The sequence below is a fragment of the Mauremys reevesii genome, linkage group 2 (assembly GCF_016161935.1).
Source record: "Mauremys reevesii isolate NIE-2019 linkage group 2, ASM1616193v1, whole genome shotgun sequence".
Classification (NCBI taxonomy): Eukaryota; Metazoa; Chordata; order Testudines; family Geoemydidae; genus Mauremys; species Mauremys reevesii.
In genome coordinates, this window is record NC_052624.1 from 190401133 (window position 1) to 190417159 (window position 16027).

The following is a 16027-nucleotide window of genomic DNA, read 5'->3' on the forward strand; positions in this document are numbered from 1 at the left end:
ATTACCTTTTAACTTTTTGCATGAACGATGCTGTACAAAACAAAAATACATTGTACTCTATTGACAGGCAAATAATTTTAAATAATAGTAATACAAGTTAAATACAAATGGCTCCAAATAATATCCTTGGCCACTTTTCCTTAATACTGTCCCTAATGCAAATTCCTTTTTAAGAATTTTCAACTGCTTCCTAAAGCTTCCAGTTTGGCAACTAGGATTCAGCAGAGCAAAGGGTTTCAACAGCCTGCTGATGATTATTGTAGAATTCAAAGAAGCATCTTATAGATATGATTTGGGGGAGGTGTGCGTTGTGGTTCTCAAAGGGCTGTCCCGAGACACAGCTCCTGTCTAGAACTCCTCCTGCAGTTCACCTATACAGGGTAGCTTACCTAGGGCTAAGAATAACTCTAAATCTACCCTTAAACTAACAATAAACATCAGAATTTTACTGTGTCCTAGGCCTCACTGTCTTTTACATCTATTTTTGATCATCCTCTTCCTATCAAGGAATTAAAAGTGAGCATGCAATTGCTGTAATTTTCTAGTGAAATGTATTGGCAGGACTATGTGTGGTTGTAACAACAATTTATGGGGTGATTAGCAGCTGTATGCTAATTATTCAGGAAGCCCTGGACTTCCTGGGTATGCAAATTATCAGTTCAGATTGAGTGGTGATTTTGTTTCATCTCCTGTAAGGAGCTTCTACATGCAAAAGAATTCTGTACACACCTGAATTTGCAGAAAGGCTTGTCAGAGAAGTCATTGACCATGTCCTTTAGAAGCAAACTTTTCAAGGACTAAGTATAACTGCTTTTGGTTTTCAGTTTAAATTTTTCTTTTTTTCCAGATAGTAAAATGTGTACCCCTTTTTTATATGTTTATTGAAATTCCTTGGATCTCTGCATGCATGTGTATACACAGGGGCATACCTAAGGTGTACGTGTTATACACAGTATATACAAGGTATTCTCAGACCACACATCCTCATTCACAGTGGTCACCCTTAAAAACTTCCCAATTTTGTCTTAGATAAATTAGGTTCCTTAGCATTCTCGTACAGGGAATCTTACGTAATAGAGTTAGTATATTACAGACATTCATGTTTAGTTTAGAACAGATTGCATAATAGAAAAATGTCTCCAAAATAAACATGGTGAGATCATTCTGGTGTGGTTCACAGATTTCTGGATTATTCATTAAAAATATTTGCTAATCCTAGAAGTCTCTCAAATGTTATGAATGATTTTTCATCCCTAATGTCTCAATTTTCACTTGGTTCTGTGTCACTGATTCTGGAGCCACACCAACAACGTTGAAGTCAATGAGACTATGCTCAGGCCCCAGGATCCATCTGTGTGCAACAAGTAGCAGAATCAGGGCTACTACAAGGCCCTTTGAAAGGGAATTGGTCTAGCCCACCTGTGCCTTATTAACAGCCTCTCCATGGGGCATAATAGACACCCTCTATGAAGAGTCACAGGAGAACAAGGAAAGGAAGCTCCAGAGGGTGAGACGCTCCTGTGTGGAAGACTCTGAGCTCAGGAAGTTGTTAAAGCTAGGAGACACTAGGAGTGAAAGTTAGAATAAGGAAGGCCCGGAGCCACCAGGGGAGTTCCCAAGCAAGAAGGCCCTGGGTGGGGGCTGCAGGGAGCTCCTTCAGAGAAGAGACTCCATATAAGTAAATCTGGCAATGGCCTGACAAAAGCAGGGATGAGTCAGTGAAGCTGGACAGTTTGATTTGTCTCCTGGGATAAGGAGCGAATCCACAGTACTGTTTTGAATGTTATGTGGCAAAACTAGACCCAGAAGGGGGATGCTTTATGGACTCAGGACTGGGGGAGTTTATATAAGGAGCTGTGAAGAAGGGACACTGAGGCAGGGCTTCATTGAATGACCCCAGGCCCCAAGGGGGCTTGGGAGGAAGATAACCTGGTTATAGGGCCTACATTGGCAATGGAACTGTTGTTCATAACTTATTATTTTCTGATTTTTAAAAAAATCTGATCATTGAGTCAAAGAAGACAATAGCATGACTAGAATCCAGATCATCAAAGGTATTTAGGCACCTAACTCTCACTGATTTCAGTCAGCAATCACTACACACCACAAACGGTAATGACAATGAACAGTTTGTGAACAGCTCCTCACAGACTGCAGTTTGTTTAAATAAACTATTCAGTGAATAATGTAATTAACAGGAGTTGGTAGGAAAGGCTATCTGTGCAGAAAAAAGCTAACACAGTTGAATAATTTTATATAAATGAATAATACCGACATCTAGAGTAATAATACTTGGAGTTAGATACTAGAGGGGGAGATTCTAGTAAGCCCTTCTGTAGTGAGTAGGGAAAGGAGCCTTTATACTGTCTATTGCCTATATAGGCTGACTAAGGGTATGTCTACACTACAAGACTATTTCGATTCATCTTAATTTGAATTTCTGGAATCGACCTAATGAAGTCGAAGTTGTGTATCCACAATAAATACACTAATTCGACTGTGTGAGTCCACAGTAACGGGCGAAGCGTCAACTTTTGAAGCGGTGCACTGTGGGAAGCTATCCCACAGTTCCCGCACTCCCCGCCGCCCATTGGAATGCTGGGATTTCCCACCAATGCATGCTGGGGGGGGGGAAATTGTGTGGAGGGTGGTTTTGGGTAACTGTCATCATTGAACCGTCAATCACGCCCAGCATCCCTCCCTGAAAGCGCCAGCTGGCAATCTGTTCGTGCACTTTTCTGCTCAGTGACAGCGCGGGCGCCACAGCACTGCGAGCACGGATCCCGCTGCAGTTGTGGCCGCTGTCAGCTCCACTCAACTTATCGTCCCCCTCTTCCACAGTCAGCTGCTGAGAAATTTGGCTAATTTTCAATGGTGCTGCGAGCAGTGGTGGACCATGGGGGACGTTTTACCAACATCAACGTCGGGTGGCCTGGCAAAGTTCATGACGCGCGTGTTTTCTGGAACTCTGGTCTGCTTAGACGCCTGCAGGAAGGTAGTTTCTTCCCGGACCACAAAATAAGGCTTGGGATGTGCAGATGCCCATACTGATATTAGGGGACCCAGCCTACCCGCTAATGCCCTGGCTCGTCACGCCCTATGCAGGCACCTTGCACAGCGACAAGGAATTCTTTAAGTACCAGCGAGCAGCGAGCAGCGTGAACTGTGACTGTTCAGTTTCTTCACAGAGAAGCTGAACCTGCCCCTGTTTCTTTACCAAGTTACTGTTGACTAGCCTCTGCAGTTACATACCCCGTCCACCCCACTTCTCCAACTTCTAACACACATTTAAAAATTAAAGTACGTGCTCCACTGTAGCTTTACAACGGTGTCTTTATTGATGACTTTGCGTTAAAGGGTTGAAAGTGGGAAGCACACTGTGCTGGGTAGGGTGTGTGGTCATGTAAAGACCGCCTCTAAAGTCGAGGTTTGACATGCTCCCACTCCCAGACCGGTCAGCAGTGCCGGACTGGTTGTTTCAACGGATCCTGCCATCCCTCCTTTTTTGGACTCTGTGTGCGGGGGCTATGTGGCCTTGTTGCGGGGGAGGACGGATACAGATTCTTCTGCTGCATGGCTCTGCGGTCCATTACAGGGACCATTGCATGACATCTGTAACCCCCCTCCCCCGCTACAAATGCACGTACCACCCCCAACGACAGAAAACCTGCAAACCACCTCCCATACCAGCTAACCACCTACTGACTGCACTGTGTGTGTGACATGCTGCTGATCCAGTCCCCGTCTCTGTACCCTGCTAAAGGTGACTGTCCTATGCATTACACTACCCCCTCAACTACCCAACGACCCACCCAAGACATCTAACACAGCGTTGTGTAAAAAAAACATGACGGAAAAAGTAAGTAACAGAAAACTACTTTTAATAATCAACAACACAGTAAGGGAAGGACTTTTCAAAATGTAGTGACTGATAGCTTTTGGGTAATTTAACACTGTCCTGTGGTGCAGTGACAGTTTTCACGGCCCCTGGTGACCCTCCTTCTCGTTACTTTTGATGAGGGGGGGATTGGAGTTTGAGGCGTGGGTGGGCGGTTGCAGATACAGTGCAGGGGGGCTCTGTCTTCCTGCCTGCGGTCCTGCAGAACATCGACAAGGCGCCTGAGCGTGTCCGTTTGCTCCCTCATTAGTCCAAGCAGTGTTTGAGTCGCCTGCTGGTCCTCCTGACGCCACCTGTCCTCCCGTTCGCAGAGTGAGCGGTGCTGCTGAGTGAGGTTCTCCCCCCACTGGCTCTGCTGGTCCGCCTCGGCTCTGGAGCAGCCCATAAGTTCAGCAAACATCTCGTCCCTTGTCTTTTTCTTACGCCTTCTAGTTTGCGCCATCATCTGTGAGGGGCATGGTGGATCAGGTCATGATACAGTTGCACCTGTGTGATGTCAAAAAGGTAGTGAATTCCTTACAATGATACATTTTTTAAACAAAGAAACATAGTCTACTCAGTGTCTGTGAACAAGAGTATGCACAGCACCTGTCTCATGCGCACTCACTAATGGAAAGTTTGATTTCTCTGAATGCGCTTTCATTGCCTGGTGTATTGGGCTGCAGATCAGAGAACCTTTGCAGGAAAGAAGAATTCGTGTAGCAGCAAGGCATGGTAAGCCAAACACTTTTGGATTCATAGAAGTGAATGTACAGCTCTGTCCTCTTGATGCAGGCAATCCTGAAAGCATAAACTCGGCCCCTGTTGCACCCCCTCGCGGCTGTTCACTGGGAAAGATCCCTGTATGCTGCCACTCTGTAGACTGCAGCACGTGGCTGTTAAGTGAGGCTTCTTGTTATGCAAAGGAACAGTTAAGCGCTCCCATTACTAATAGTACCCCAATTACTCTAATTTCATGCAGGAGTGTGCGAGAGAGATCACCCTGAGGAGAGTCTCACGGGCAGAGAGAGCGCGCATGCTGGAAGAAAGCCACCACAACCCAGGGGCCTACTCTGCCATGCTCGTGAGGGCAATGGTCCCGGAGTTCCAGCTTATAGCATGGCACGGCAAAGTGTGCTACCTCGGGGCACACGATAAGCTAGCTCTGCCAAGGAACCTCCTGCATAGACTTTCAGATTACCTCCAGGAGAGTTTCCTGGAGATCTCTTATGAAGATAAAAGTTCCATCCCCCTGTATGTAGACCTTCTGTTCTCCTAATGTCTCTCCCTGTTTAGTTACTAAAAAAATGTTAACTCGTTGGTCTTAGCTGCTTTTAATAAATAAATGTTAACTTGTTTAAAACACTTACGGACTGATCCTTCTCCCGATTCAGGGTCCATGGTAACGTCTGGGGAGGGTTGGTAGGGGATCTCAGAGAGGGTGAGGAAGAGATCCTGGCTGTCGGGGAAAGCGCCGTCGACTGCCTCGTCCTCCTCATCTTCCCCGTCCGCGAACATCTCCGAGGAACAGTCCGTCGACACTATCCCATCCTCAGAGTCCACGGTCACTGGTGGGGCAGTGGTGGCAGACCCACCGAGAATGGCATGCAGTGCCTCGTAGAAGCGGCATGTCTGGGGCTGGGCTCCGGAGCGTCCATTTGCCGCTCTGAGCTTCTGGTAGCCTTGTCTCAGCTCCTTGACTTTCACGCGGCGCTGCATTGCATCCCGGCTGTATCCTCTGTCTCTCATGGCTTTGGAGACCTTCTCGAAGGGCTTTGCATTCCGTTTGCTGGAGCGCAGCTCCGAAAGCACAGACACATCGCCCCACACAGCAATCAGATCTGAGACTTCTGGTCAGTCCATGCTGGGGACCTCTTTCTAGTCTGAGATTGCCTGGACTCCTCTGCTGGAGAGCTCTGCATTGTTGCCAGTGCTGCTGAGCTCGCCCCGATGAGCAACCAGGAAATGGGATTCAAACTGTCCAGACAGGAAAAGGAATTCAAATTTTCCCGGGGCATTTCCTGTGTGGCTGGTCAGAGCATCCAAGCTCCGACTGGCGTCCAGAGCGTCAACAGAGTGGTGCACTGTGGGATAGCTCCCGGAGCTACTAAGATCGATTAGCATTCACACCTAGCCTAATTCGACATAGCCATGTCGAATTTAGCGCTACTCCCCTTGTCGAGGTGGAGTACCGAAGTCGAACTAAGGAGCCCTCTATGTCGAATTAAATGGCTTCCTGGTGTGGATGGGTGCACGCTTAATTCGATTTAACGCTGCTAAATTCGATTTAAAGAGCTAGTGTGGACCAGCCCTAAGGGTATGTCCATACTGCAGTAAAAGACTCACAGCATGGTCGTGACTGGCCCAGGTCACCTGACTTGGGTCAAAGGGCTCCAGCTGTGTGGCTATAAAATAGCAGTGTAGACGTTTGGGCTTGGGCTGGAGCCTCGGATGGTGGGAAGGTCTCAGAGCACGAATATCGACACTGCTGTTTTATAGCCCCATAGCTTGAGCCTAACTCAGATGGTCTGGGTGGGTTCTGAGTTGGTTGCATGGGTTTTTATTGCAGTGTAGACAAACCCCAAGATCACAGGAGAATAGCAGACGCTGCGCTCAGGGAAGACACAGGGACTGCACTCCCTGCACCATTGCTGTTGAGGAGGAGCTGGGGCCATGGCACTAGTGCATAGGAGGAACAGGCTACTGGGGTGCGGTAGGGAGCCTGTTCTGCCTGCATGTTCAGAAAGCTACAATGGCTCCCTTCAGGGTGAGATGACTCCACACCATCCCTAACCTGGGCTGCTCCTGAAAGGCATGATCTAGCCCTAAGTGAGCATTCGTCGTCTGACAATGTTTCCAGTATGTTGAGTCTGCAGTACTTTTCTCCCTAGCCATTCATTTCAAGAGTCTTGAAAGCTGCACTTTGAAAACGTATTGTTAGGAGTCAAAAGGCTAAAATGGTCCCTTTCCCCTCTTGTGGGCAGAAGGGATGAAAACATGGAAGAGTGCTGGCTGAGGAGAGCAACGTGCTCCACCCTTGCTTCTGCCAGGTATGCCCTGTGTCCTTTCATGTGGATGGGCCAAACGGGGAGGCAATTCAAAGTCAATTCTGCCTTACGGTGGGAGCACCATTTAGCAAGGTATTTGGAGCCATGATGTTGGGAAGAGGAAGAGATGCAGGACACTAAGGGGAAAGGTACAGGACCTCAGCACAGATAACTATGGCATCTGCTAAATCCCTCAAACTGGGAGCAGAGAGAGGAAAGCAGTTACTAGCAAGAGGAACAGTCACAAGTGCAACCACAGTGATTCAGATACCTGTACGTAAAAATATTGGGCACACGTTGCATTTGTAGCTTACAAAAAAATTTCACAGGGTGAAAAATTTGCAGGTACTCTGTCTTAACATTGCTAAGTGGTTCTATCCCTATTCAGTAAGACACTTAATCAGGAGCTAAACTTTAAGCACCTCCTTCAGTCAAAGGGGTATAATCATGTGCTAAAAGTTAAGCATGTATGTAAGGGCTTTGCTGAATAGTGATGGCCTGCTGAATCAGCGAGACAGTCCCTGGCTGAAGAATTTAGAATCTAAATTTTCATGAAAGAAAAAAGTGACTTCCACAGGGTTGTACAGCAGGTTAACATCAAAGCTAGGAGCTGAACCCAAGGTTTCCTGACTTTTAGCCCCATCCACACCCCATGAAAAGTATGCCTTGTGTGATGAACAATCAGATAATTTTATTTCACATTCTCTTGTATTTTCTTAAAATTCACTGTTTCCACAAGTATTCATGCCAGCAAATTTGTTCACTAGATTATTCATCAAAAACAAAGAGAAATGGGACTTTTCTTTTAACTTAGCAATGTGATCTGCATGAGGTTTGTAGAAACATATTTGGAAGTGCTGTTAGTCTTTTTACTTCTGTAATCTTTCTTCATCTAGCTTCTCTTCTATAGCCAAAAGAGGAAAATGTATGTACTTTAATTAAAAAAGTAAAATATAATTTCTAATTGGTTTGTGGATTTTTATTGAATTTCTGCAAATACTTTAATTGAAAATACAAGATGCCTAATAGTGCTCTATAAAGTATCAATATAATAGAATATATTGTGCTAATCTATTTCCTTATATCTGGATGTTTTCATAGATAGACTGTAGGCAACTTATATTGGTCATAATTAAAAAGTCAGCAGAGCCATCAGAGTACCTGATGTTTCCACATGCATTTTTTTTTATTATTTATATTGCAGCAATAGACAAAACCTCCTCTTATGCTTGTTATTATGGTGTATAAACATATGAGTGTATAGTCTCCTGTCCCAAAGACCTTACATCTCAGGGCATATCTAGATGAAGAAATAAGTTGCATTTTAAAATATTAGTTAACATAATATTTTATATATGACTTTATACCCAGGGCCAGATTTTCAAAGGTACTTAGGCACTTAAAGATGCAACTAGAAACCTATTGGAAAAAGCACCAATGCAGATTAGATGCCCAAGCCCTGGGAAATCAATGGGAGTTGGGCACAAAATCTATATTGGGGCTTTGAAAATCCCAGTAGGTGTCTAGTTGAATCTTTAGGTGACTAAATACCTGTGATATTCTGACCCCTTGTGTTGAACTCCTTAGTAAAAAAAATCAATAGAGGAGTAACTGGGTGTAATTCTATGGTCTGTGGTATGCAGAAGGTCAGACTCAGTGACCTAACATTAATGAATGAAGGGGGAGGAAATTCAAAGTCTTAACATTAATGAATGAATAAATTCAGGTAGCTCATGGTCATTGGTTCCAGTCTACTCTGTTAAACTAGATCTATAGAACAAACAAGGCATGGGATTCCCAGTTTGCATAAGCATGCTTGTGCTAGCTTTCATCGAAGCTAACTCGCTAGAAATAGGGCTTGTCTTCACTCCCAGGGTAAGTCGACCTAAGTTAGACTACTCCAACTACGTGAATAATGTAGCTGGAGTCGACATAGCTTATGTGGACTTCCCATGGTGTCTTCACTGCGCTGCATGGATGGGAGATGCTCTATGGTTGACTTCACTGAGTCTTCTCAGGGAGCTGGAGTACTGGAGTCGACCGGAGAGCTCTCTGATGTCGATTTAGTGGGTCTTCTGCTAAATAAACACCTGCTGCAGATCTCCCCAGTAGTGAAGACAAGCCCATAGGAGTGTAGCTTTGGCAGCAAGGGCAGCAACAGCATGTGTTAGTAACCCTGAGAATGTACCTGCAGGGTTCAGGCAGGTCTGTACTTTGGGCAGCTAGCACTGTGACTCTGCTGGCTGAACTATCACAGTCACACTATTACTTTTAACATGCTAGCTCGATAACAGCTAGTATGAGTACATCTATCCCCAGCTTGTAGAGTAGATTTAGTCCCATTCTTACATTTCACTGTGTTCTTCTCTGTAAGACATGTCTCCTCTTGTTAGTTTCTGTATCTGTAATCTTAAAGTTATCTTCCACAAAGCTTAGGTATATGTTGCTGTATTTACTATCCAGAAGACATTTGGGTAGTTAGAATCCCGTATTATGGTATTCTTTTGAATCATCCTACCTCTAGTTCAGGAACTGTTCATAAGAGCGGCCATACTGGTCCAACCAATGGTCCTTCTAGCCCAGTGTCCTGTTTTCTGAGGTGGCCGATTTCAGGTGCTTCAGAGGGAATGAACGGAGCAGGTAATCACTGAGAAATCTATCCCCTGTTGCCCAATCCCTGCTCTTGGCAAATAAAGGCCACTTCAGAGCATGGTTTTGCATCCCTGCCCATCCTGGCTAATAGCCATTGATGGACCTGTCCTCCATGGACTTGTCTAATTCTTTTTTTAAATGCTGTTATAGTCTTGGGTTTCATAACATCCTCTGCCACAGAGTCTCACACGTTGACTGTGCATTGTGTGAACAAATATTTCATTTTGTTTGTTTTAAACCTGCCGCCTGTTAATTTCATTTGGTGACCCCCAGTTTTTGTGTGATGAGAAGGAGTAAATAACACTTCCTTATTTACTTTCTCTATACCAGTCATGATTTTATAGACCTCCATCATATCTTCATGTCTTTTCCAAGCTAAAATCTCTCAGCCTTATTAATCTCTCCTCATATGGAAGCTGTTCCATACCACTAAACATTTTGTTGCCTTTTTCTGTACCTTTTCCAATTCCAATATATCTTTTTTTGAGATGGGGCAACCAGATTCAAAGTATTCAAAATGTGGGCATGCAACGGATTTCTATAGAGGCAATCTGATATTTTCTGTCTTTTTATCTATCCCTTTCCTGATGATTCCCAATGTTCTGTTAGCCTTTTTGACTGCTGCTGCATATTGAGTGGATGTTTTCAGAGAACTATCTGCAATGTCTCCAAGATCATTCTTGAGTGGTAATGCCTAATTTAGACCCCATAATTTTGTATGTATATTTGGGATGATGTTTTACAATGTGCATTACTTTGCACTTATCAGCACTGAATTTCATCTGCCATTTTGTTGCCCAGTCACCCAGTTTTGTGAGATCCCTTTGTCACTCTTTGCAGTCTGCTTTGGACTTGCCTATCTTGAGTAGTTTTGTATCATCTGCAAATTTTGCCATCTAACTGTTCACCGCTTTTTCCAGATCATTTATGAATATGTTGTACAGTTTTGGTCTCAGTACAGACCCCTGGGAATATTATTTACCTCTCTCCATTCTGAAAACTGACCATTTATTCCTACCCTTTATTTCCTATCTTTTAACCAGTTACTGATCCATGAGATTTTCCCTCTTATTCCATGACAGCTTACTTTGCTTAAGAACTTTTGGTGAGGGACCTTGTCAAAAGCTTTCTGAAAATCTTAGTACACTATATCCACTGGATCAGCCTTGTCCACATGCTTGTTGATCCCCTCAAAGAAGTCTAATAGATTGGTGAGGCATGATTTCCCTTTACAAAATCATCAGTTTTGTCCTCCTCCAGGCCTGGAGGAAGAATCAAACCAAACATGGGGGTAGATGCTTGAATGTCTTATTTTTAGCAATGTTGTCCAGGACACACAAGGACAAACTGCACTGAATTATTTATAATTTTTTAACTGGCATCTTTAGAGAGATGTTAACATAGATCCCACAACAGGCCAAGTTCAGAATTTAACGAGCATACTCCTCACCAGCAGTCTCATTGTTGTAATCCTAACATGCACTGACCTAATAGTCACCTACTGCTAGAGCAGGCTCTAGTCCCAAAGTAGATATTTCAGATATTAATTTGATATCCAAATAATACTACTTCTATATTTAGCTGAAAGAGCAAATAATTCCATCACCTTCCATTACAATCTTTTTTTCATTATTGCCATTATTTATGCCTTGGAATATTCCAAATTTCCTTCCGCATTGCATTCTTGGCCATAACAATTCCCATTCTATTATACAAACCCATTTAGACACTGAAATTAGCTCAGTTTAGTTGCACAGGATTATGACAGCAGTCACCTCCATACAGATTTATAAAGTGCCTCTGTTGCATGTCTAGTGTCTATGGACTTTTGGCTTCTCAATTATTAATCTCTTTATTACAGAGAATACAGCTGGGTAAAATGCAAAGCTGCTATACTCTAAAAACAATCAATTCACACTACACCATTTTTAAGTGATACATTCTGACATATCTTCTTTTGGACAATGTGTTTCCCTCATGCAAGATCAATTTAAAAAAAATAAAGACAGCAGCAAAGCATTCTTTCTAATCTTCTACAGTGGATAGCAGAGGTTAAAAAAAGCACAAAAAACAAACATGGAAACAAATCAATCCCCCCAAAAAGACTTTTTTAGAATTGGCAGGAATGTATGGTGTATTAAAGATATCATCTACCATTGGACAGATTTCTGCATTAAGTTTTATTTGCAGATTGGAAAGGTTCACAACTATTGTGGATAGCATTACTGAACCATTTCCTGAAAGAGAATAGCTGTCAAAAAGGTCTTTCTTTAAGGGATGAAGGGGGCAATTATATTAATGTAGCAGTCTTTCCTTCTGTGTGAGAACTGAGAAAGCAGGATTCTTGATAATAAAATGTAAGGCCCTACTCATATTTGCCAAAGATATGATGTTAGCACATACTTAAATATGTTCTGTAGAAAATTCTGAGTGGCTAAAATAGTTGTGAGAAGCACAGCTGCATACAAATGGCACTTCTGGAGAAAAAAAAATATGAAGTACATGAACATTCTTTACCAACAAGGAGGGACCAATTTAACATAGCCACCTTTTCCTTCTTGGTTGACCTCCGAGGAGACCTCAAAGATGAACTTGGAGCTATCTAAACAAGACTAAGGACAGCATGCTCACAGAAGTGTCCATCAGCTGGTGTCCAGAGGTACCCAGGGGGTGTTTATTAGGAGAATTGTTCCTGGCTAAATTTCTCATATGTTGCCAAGTAATATTTTTCAGTGAAATCATTGACAAAAGTTTAAGGAAAAAGTTGTGGATTATTTGGCAAAAATTCCTGATTACAACCAGCTCCACTACTGATAAAATGAGGAGGAGGGGGAAACTAGAGGGGAGAAAGAGATATTGATGCAAGGAAATGGAAGAGAACCAAGGAAAGAGAGGGGGAGAGAGAGAGAACCTGAGATTTGGGAAATGAAAGTGAGAAAGAAAAGAAATCTAGAAGAGAGGGGAAACTGGCAGAGGGGAGAGGATTTTGGAAAGGGAGATGGAAGTGTTCTAAGAGAAAGGGAAAAGGGAGGTGCTACACAGTCTGGGATTTTCCTACTTGAAACACTTCCTCTCTCCCTCATCCCTATTGCCACAGCTGTGACTGACAGAGCCACTTGAACTTGATCTCTTTCATTATTAAATGGACGGGATTGCTGGCACAGTGTTCTCTGGAAGGACCCCTGTTAGAGTTCCTGGATGAGCAGTAGCTTTGACCTCTCATGCAGTTTTTCAGTGGGCACCCCTTTCAAGCAATCAGCCTAGAACCTGCACTTCTCTCAGAGTGGAATCCCATGAATCACCCATTTTAAAACTGGATCTCCAGGTTACAGCATCCGTGTTCACCAAATGTGTTTCCTCAATAGGTCCAACTGGGTTTGGCCCCTGCAATATACTTCTCTTCAGGAGCTGGGAACAGTAGGTGAATTCAAAATGAAATATTATTTATTTATCCATAGGAACATAGCAATCAGAAAGAAAAGGGTTTAACATGTTGTCTTACCTAAGTTTAGCTTTTCCCTCAAGACAGATCAGCCCAATTTATAGCCGCTACCTCCACTCTTCTGGGGACAAGTAACAGTCTGTTTCACTGAAAACTCTGCTTCTCAGCTTCAAGGTTTAAGCTTTAACTCTTCCCCAGTACTTTGTTTCAGCTATCCCACTTGGATTTCCACCACCTCCTTTGGGGTTAGCAGGCAGCCTTCTGATCAGATCTTGGTGGGGTCAAACCTTCAAAGGAACTCTTGTCTTGTGAGAAAGTGAAATGGAGTTTCAAGCTGTATAGGTCATATGCCTAGTGATTAAATGATGTAGAGCTGGGTGGAAGTAAAAGGCGCTGCTTCTTTGGGTGATTGGTGTTTTGCGGTTCCTATCTTACTGTGTTTTTCAGTGTATGTCCAGGGCTCCTGGAGCATTGGATTGGGCCCTTTTGGTGTTGAATTTCTTTTAGATTAAAATGTAAGGAAATTAATAAAATCACAGTGACCAATGCCTTGAGATACAGGAATGCATATGATCTTATTTAAGAGGAATCTTGAATCCCATTGGTGTGTGTGTCAGACAGCCAGATACCAGAATATATCCCTTTAAGTGGTTCACAAAGGAGCCATTCAAATTTCCTGGGATAAAGGGGAGAAAAGGGGGATACAGTTTATAATCTTCTCTATAAGGCTATTATACACATATCCTTTAAAAATATTAAGATGGTAATTCAAAAACGTTACTACCCTTCAAACCCATAAAGAAAACAAAGAAATGTCAACCTTATCAGAATTTTCATTGTTTGTGTCACGACTTTAATCCAACCTAAATATAATTTTGGTCTGCGAATATGTCCCCTCCTCCCCACAAACCATATTTAGGAAGCAGCGAAGCATGAAGTGCTGTGCACAGCATAGTGGTATGCAGCCTCTTTTGTACTGATTCAGTACAGCTGTAGCTAGATTTTTATGATTTTCTCTCAAGTAATTAGTTTTTGTGTTAATGTTCAGCATCACTGATTGCAGATATCATGTCTCATTCTGGCTGTTCTTATTGATTTATGCTGCAAAACTATTGGACAGAAAGCAATAAATCATGTTTTGTCTCCTTCTAAAATAAATTGATACTTTTTTATTGTATGCCCCCAACCCTAAGCACTGAACTAGCCCCCAATAGTACCCTGCCCCCTAAATATAATGTTCTGTCAGAACATTCACTCTGCTGGAATGAAAAAAAACCCACCAACACCAACAAAACAATTTTCTATGAAAAAGAACACACACAAAAAATACTTCATTCTTCTATGTAATTTACGGTATTCATATTGGGCCAATGCTGTTCCCATCATTTAAAATCAGTGATAACACTGACTTCAATGGTGTTTGGGGTGGGATTATTGCCTGTAACCGTGGGTCACACTTTTATTACGGCCTCTTGACCACTCCTATGTTCATCATAAACAAACAAAAAATCAACACACATTAGCCATAATCTGATTGACCAGAGGTGGCGCTGTTCAGCAGAGCCCAGCCTTGCTGTATAAAACCAGCCATTTCTAGCCCATGCCTTTCCTTTCAGAAAGCTCTGACAAACATACTCTGCTCAGGAACTTGGTCTGACTGGAATTCTCCTCTGAAACATCTCAAGGGTTTGTACTCTTCTAGCCTTTAAACCAACGCTCCACCTCCCCACAACAGACTTTTCATGCTGATGTACTTAGTATCACACACTAAAATTTATGAGCTTGCTTTTCAGCTATAGCAGTCTTTCTCCTTTACCAATCTGGAAATGAAACATGGCTACAATCGTGCAAGTTGCACAATGTGTCTAGAGCCTCACTGATTTCAGTGGGGTTTGCCCTTGTGGAACAGCTTTCAGGATTTGGGGTCTAAGAGTTTTAACATAGTTGAGAGAACAACCAAGCCAGGAATAAATAGAAACAAAATAAGGAGAGATGGTGCCATGCAAGGCTTCTAGAGATGTTGGAGAAGCTAAAGTAGAAAAATCATTCAGAAGTCCCTTTTTACTATTGGTTGTGAGATATGCTTATTTGGGGTGCTCAGAATATCTGTACCCATAAAATACTGAGATAAAACCAAGATATAAAAGCAAACTAGGAAAAGTGGTTCCAAATAACCTACTTCAGGAGCTGCACCTCCAGCAGAAAAAGGCAGGTGAATAGACAAGACAGCTTGTGTTTGCCCTAATCTAAAACAAATTTCCCTGAGAATTGTTTCCACCTCTTTTCCAGCATGCTTGTTTTGCTTAACAAAGGGGGCAAATGGCATCTGCACTGAATGGGGCTGGAACCCATCACATACCATTATTTACCTGTGGTGAAAATAAAACTCAAACACCCTTACAATTGTCTTCTCCCTTGTTAAAAGTGCTCATAACAAATGTGAGAGGCTCTTGTTAAGAGAATCATTTACATGTGATTTGGCTACCATCTCACATACTTGCTTTAATCTTTAAGGCAGAAGTGACCTCTTCCTAATCAATTTTTAACAATCAAAACTAAGGCTGTAGCAAGCACAAGATTAATATCAAGTGTCAGTATGGTATAATGGTTAGAGCAGGGGTTCTCAAACTGGGGGTTGGAACCCCTCAGGGGGTCGCGAGGTTATTACATGGCGGGTCAAGAGCTGTAAGCCTCCACCCCAAACCCTGCTTTGCCTCCATTTATAATGGCGTTAAATATATTAAAAAGTGTTTTTAATGCATAAAGGAGGGGGTCACTCTCAGAGGCTTGCTATGTGAAAGGGGTCATCAGTACAACAGTTTGAGACCCAGTGGGTTAAAGCATGGGACTAGGAGCTAAGAAAACTAGCTGCTAATCATTTCTCTGGCAATGGTTAACTGTATGGTGTTGATTAGCCAGCCTAAGGCAGAGCAAAAACATTTGTAATTAGGGAATAATAATTACCTCACCAACCTCATGTGTAAATTTATATTTAATCAGCTAATATTT

The 16027-nt window shown here is 42.8% G+C and overlaps 2 long non-coding RNA genes across 2 annotated transcripts in view; one reads left to right on the forward strand and one right to left on the reverse strand.

Moving 5' to 3' along the window:
• Nucleotides 1–9512: 9512 nt before the first annotated feature.
• Nucleotides 9513–15448, reverse strand: LOC120398801. The gene is made up of 3 exons (XR_005594716.1): nt 15388–15448; nt 13079–13694; nt 9513–9540 (listed from the first exon to the last, which is right to left on the reverse strand). It is a non-coding gene; the product is annotated as an uncharacterized LOC120398801 (long non-coding RNA).
• Nucleotides 14639–16027, forward strand: part of LOC120398800 — a 30662-nt gene continuing 29273 nt past the window's right edge. Inside the window, exon 1 of the long non-coding RNA XR_005594715.1 lies at nt 14639–14704. This is a non-coding gene — a long non-coding RNA (uncharacterized LOC120398800). The remainder of the gene's footprint in view (nt 14705–16027) is intronic.